Here is a 6,000-nt window from a genome sequence, read left to right on the forward strand (position 1 = left end):
TAATGGGATTCCATGTCGGTAGGCCATTAGGAATCTGATCCCTCATGGATCACAATTCAATCAAACCCACTAATAGATCCAATTTGTATATATTGTTCCAACCTATTAAGTGTGTGACCCGTTAAGTTCATGTATAAATGGCACAACTCGAAAGCCCTTTTCTGAACCAAAATCAATACCGGTCCCTAGTAGGACATATTGACTCCTGAGTATACATAAAGATCATTATGGCTAAACCTTGACATACAAATGCATCAATCCCTTTGCCTCATCATACCAGTCAAGCTCAAGGAGAGACACATGCAGATAGCTAGACCATTCGCTCAATATTGTAGTGGATTACTAAACTCATGATTAACTCTTTAATCACATTGGCATGGCCATACACTTTCTAATCCAACCACGTCGAGGGGGCCAGAGATATCTCTCTTATTATATAGGAGAGGCAAGTTGCATCTTGATCGCTCATACCCCACGATATATTTCATGACAAACTCAAAAACTACCTTTATGGCTATCCAATTACGAAGTAGCGTTTAGCAGTCCCAAAGTGTGCCATTAAATATTCTAGGAATCAATGACGATCTCAGCTCTAAGGATCCTATAGGTACACCATTTGAGATACAACTGATAGCATATTATAAAACAATCCCTGCAGTATCTCAGGGTGGGTCTATCTAACACCATATTCTCTAACATGTATCCACATTATTGATTTGATATCTCCATATCTATGATCCATGAAACATGATCATCAATCAATACATGTGCTAATATGTGAATCGTTATTGTCCCATATAATAATATAGGACTAGGTATCATTTAGAACAACATCACAATAAAATAAAGCGATTCACAAATATGTCACATACTTACCAATATGTGTAAATGACAATTATCCATGGAACAAAATAATGTATTATTCAAAAATACACAAATATAGATGTGATATAATCATCTCTATGATTGTCGGTAGGGTATATCACCAACAACGGTTATGTCCAGGCATCTGGAGTGGGTCGTCAGATAGTTGACAAGGGTTGTGTGTCCACCAACTATAAAACTTAGGAACTTGTGGGATCGGTGAAACTCCCCTAAGGTCAACAACCCCACAATCTCAACTTAAGACAGCTTTCCTCAAATGCTTTGAATTACACTTTGCGAACTAAACCCATGCATCAAAATTGGCGTTAGGCCAAAATCTAAAGACTTACCACATCCTTGATCTACCCCTTATGCATATATTTATCTCTTGAGATAAGACTTACTGAGGGTACCTTCTGTACTCACCCTTGTCTTGTTGGATTCAGATGAAGACCCGGGAGACTTCTACGCTGGTGTTGACAATAAAGAATAGAAGATTAAGGTTTCGTACGTCCTTACCTTAGTTGCCTATAGCATTTGGGTCTACTCGTTATGCTTCCACTGTATTGTTTAAACTCTATTAAGCTTCAAAAGCTTTGTTTTGACTCTGTGTTGTAAGGTAATTATGTAAGACTCTAATCTAGGTTTTATAATCGAAGTATGTCTATAATGGTAAATATGTTGGAAATGTGCATATAAACTACTACCTCAAGGACTAATACAAGATGCATAGTGGAATCCAAAGGTGGGGCCCAACAGTTTTTGACCAGACAATTAAAGTTGTAGTTTTGTAGTAGTTGTAGTTGTCCCAAAAGTTATAGTTCTGTGAAATTGACACCGAAAGTTATCATTTTTTTAAGTTATAGTTTTATATATTTACTCTAATTTGAACAGAGTAAGCCATATTTTTTTACCAGTTCTGAATCCAACACTGCCTATATGCTCTCATAATTCTGATTCAGATCATTACAAGTAGTTAGTACATCGGAAGAGATGCACGTACGCCTAGTTATGAGCATGCAGTAACAGCGAGGGCTCCTAATCACTCCTTGATAATGACGACGATTATCCGAGATTTTTCGCTATCATGGAAGACACATTAGAACTCGTTAAAGCTTGGCGACAAGAACGAGATACCTCAGCAATTTTCTAGTGAAAAACTAATTTTTCGGCTGCAGCCTGCCCTCCTTTAAGCTAGGGACTAGAGAGGCTACTCATGAGGCGACATGCGTACGAGAACAAGATGATGGCGATGATCACTTTATTTTCTTTTTGTCCATCTTTTGTGAACTTTTTCGTTCCACTTTGTTACTTTGTTAATGTCACCAATCCAAATGACAAAATGCCTAGTAATCGAGCCGTGCATTACGGTAAGCAAAGAAAGGGTTAAAGCGTGAAATTAGACCAAAAGTTGGTGTAAAAGGGTAAGCTTTTGCGTATAATTCTATATCGTTCAATATATATAGAGAGAGAGAGAGTTGACTTTGCATATGGCCAAATCAATCGAAATATAGTAGCAGCAGCAGCAGCAGCTTTTTTTGTTTGGAATTTGAAAGAACTCGTAGCTAGATTGTAGCCATACAAAAAGGTGGCATGAAAGCTCTAGTGGTGCTAGTAACATGCACATGCATGGCCAGCTTATCCTACATGAGGCATACTTCGTCCAGGTACAAACTTTGAGGTGGATACACTACAGTCTAGAGAGTATTTAGGATGGATGCAACAGGAAGAGTAGTAGCTGAAGAGCAGAACCTACATGCATGGATTGTGCAACTGACATGAAGGTATGGAACAGTAGTGTCACGGTCCATATGCGTGAGACCTGGCGGCTCAATGGGCCCACGTTTGCCCACCTGCTTGAGGCACATCCAGCGACTACAGAGGCATAGAAGAGAGGCATGCGTCCATGGAGAAGAGCATCGAAGAGCAGAAGCATAGAACACTTTTTCCTCCTCGGCTCCTTCCTCCTCTGAATTCCATTCCCCAGTCACTTTTTCCTCCTCGGCTCCTTCCTCCTCTGAATTCCATTCCCCTGTCCTTCTGCTCCTCTCTGCTGCTATCTAATTCCCCATCCCATTTCTCTCTTCCTCCCAGTCTAATTTCACTACTACAAAACAGGTAAACAGTGTCGGTTTCAAAACCTCATCAGTATCGGTTTTGGACCTGACACTAATTACTCAGACTATCAGTACTGGGTATGAAACTGGCACTGAAAATCACTATCAGTGCCGGTTTGTGGATCTAACCGGCACTGATAATACACATATCAATGCCAATGGGTAAAACAAACCGGCACTGATAAGTAAGTGCCGGTTTGTTTTACCACATGGCACTGATAGGTATTTCCCGTAATTTTTAAAATGTGGCGGTTGCCGCCAATTCCGTGGTATTTTCAAATTTTAGCGGTTGCCGGCAATAGTATATGGTATATTTATGGACACGCACATATAAATTTAATTTACGTGACGTTGAGTTTTATCGCAGCATATATACACAAGCACATATAAATTTCATTTCTAAAACATCAAGTCTCGTCACAGTATATATACACCGCATACATGTGAGGTTTCATTAAAACATACAAAATAGTTTAAGGTTTCTTGCTAATAGAAGGTTCTGAACTCTGTTTTTTCTTGTCGGATGAAGGTAACGAGAGAGAGGAGCCAAATTCATGGAACTCGCCGGTTGGACTAATGACTTGGTCATTGATGAACCCGACAAATTTTTCTTGAAGTGCGATGATTTCAATGGCCATGAGTCGATCTCTGGACAGCGCGAGGAGCTGCAATTTCAATAATTGAAGAAATCAATTCTTATAAACACGTGTCGGACTTGAAAATTAGTCATCAAGATGTATATCGCATACCTCAGCATCGACCACGTGGTACGACGCGTCTCCATTGAATCCGTGCATGAATTCCATTACATAAAAACCACATAAATTATTGCCAGGGCCCTACTTCCTACAAGGAAAGTCATATCGAATAATCCATTCTTTCGCGAATGGCCAGTGTTTGATACTTTTCTTGATGTATCGTAGGTACACTCTGCATGTGTGTGATTATTACCGTAAGTAGATTTAGATTCAATCTAATCAAATATTACAAGAGCAATAACGAAATGGTCGGATTTTACCTTTATAGCAAGTCAATGATAGGTTGGTAGGTTTCTTTTGGATTATTCTGTGAGTCAAAAACAACGATCTTGTTGATATCTGGCTGGATGACAAGGAGGATCTAGTGATAACTGCACATAGGTCACCATAGGTTAGTTGGTCCTAATTTCTAACTATGTATTGCTCAAAAAGAGTAGAACATTCATGGAGGGAAACATATACCCGAAGTGGTAGGGAAAAAGTATGTATTTCTTCAATTGTTGCTCCAGAATACACTTCAATGCATAGTCCTCGGTTCCTTTTGGATCGGATTACATCATTGTTAGGTTTACATGATGTGGGTCGATGAATCCCACATGGTCGATGCCCTCCGTCCTGCATCTTTATAGCTCCATTCTACATAAGGAATAAGTTAAGATTCAATCCAATGATACATGAATGTATACTGTGAATTATACGTATACGACACTTATAGAGTCCAACAACTCAAGATAGACATGTCGAGAGCATCTTGCAGGTACAGTTGATACATTTCCGCAAATAATATATAAATAGAGCCATCCCCATGTAGGAAATCTCGATCCTTGTATCTGGCCTCGAACATTTCTCTACCATCCCGCGACTCCTTCATGTACCACGCATGGAATTTCCGAAGTTGAAAGGTCAATTTGTCCCACATGTTTGACGTGACCAAGAGTTTGCCCAACTTAAATTGCCATCTCTCGACTACTTTTGGTGCCAGGGACTCGTCTAGAAATTTCTCTTTTGTCATTTGAGAATCTTCAAGAAATCTTTCTAAATTCTTCTTGTCGTATCTGTTTGATAGAAGACTCTTTCAAGTATTTCTTGCTTTTGATGCGCGTGTAGTCTGATTTACTCTTACGCTCAACAAGTTTGGCCATCTTTAAGAAAAACTTTTGTGTTTCTACACAAATTGATTTTTTCTTCTCAGGCTCTGGCTTCTGAAAGAATTTCTTGACACTGGTGTCCACTATTGCTCTGGTTTCCTCTAGTGTTTGTTCATAAGGCAACTTCTCAAGTGCTGCCACCTTCTTAGGTGCCCTTTGCTTCTGGGATGAAGCCGACTTCTGAGGTGAACTCAAATTCTTAGACTGTGTAGTTGTTGTCAACTTCGGAGGGGGAGGAGTTGCCTCTCTTGGTGGCACTAGTGCTGACTTCTGAGAGGGAGGAGTTGGCTCCCTTGGTGGCAACTTCAGAGTGGGAGGAGTTGCCTCTATTCTGGGTGACGGTGGCGGTGGCAACGACCGTGGAGGAGTTGGCTCTCTTCTTTATGACGGTGGCAGTGGCAGCGACCGTGGAGAAGTCAGAGAAATTCTGTGTGGTGGGTCTGACTCTGCATCAGACGACTCGTCGGTCCCATCTTCAAACACTATGTAGCGCTTGGGCCACAGAACGAAGCCACCCACATTTGATCCGAGCCTCTTGGAACCCGTCTCTTCAGGGTAATCCATTCAATCTTACGGTACAGCCTTTACATGGAGTCCACGTGGACCTTGGCGTATCCCCGCGATATCGGAAGATTGTTGAAGAGAGCTCCTTTCACGCATTGGTCGACCTGCCCCATAGCCACCGTGGTTGTAATGTTCAAGGTGGGCACGACAAGCTTGCACACTTTGCTTTCTGTGATGTCGTCCACGGGGTAATGGGCCAATTCTTCTTCTGCAAACCCCACGGACGCGCAGGTGCTCCGACGACCACTAGGGCTCACAACATTTTCTTCACCTTGCTGCTGCCTGTTTACTTGCTGAAGTGCTTCTTTGATTTTGGCGTTTGTCATCTGACGCTCCTGTACAAGTTCTTGTCGTACATAGCCTGCAGTTCTTCCAGTTCTTCTCTCCTTCTCTTCCGACTACTGTAACTTTCGGTGACTTCTGGGAATTCCTCTATCCAAGGCACCACTCCCTTGCCTCTGGTTCATCCTGGGTGCTCCTTGGTTCCCAGAGCCAAGGTTAGGTGGTCTTTCTCCCTTTCTGGCCTGAAAGAGCCTTGCGATGATTGGG

The sequence above is a fragment of the Phragmites australis genome, chromosome 12, assembly GCF_958298935.1.
Source record: "Phragmites australis chromosome 12, lpPhrAust1.1, whole genome shotgun sequence".
Taxonomy (NCBI): domain Eukaryota; kingdom Viridiplantae; phylum Streptophyta; class Magnoliopsida; order Poales; family Poaceae; genus Phragmites; species Phragmites australis.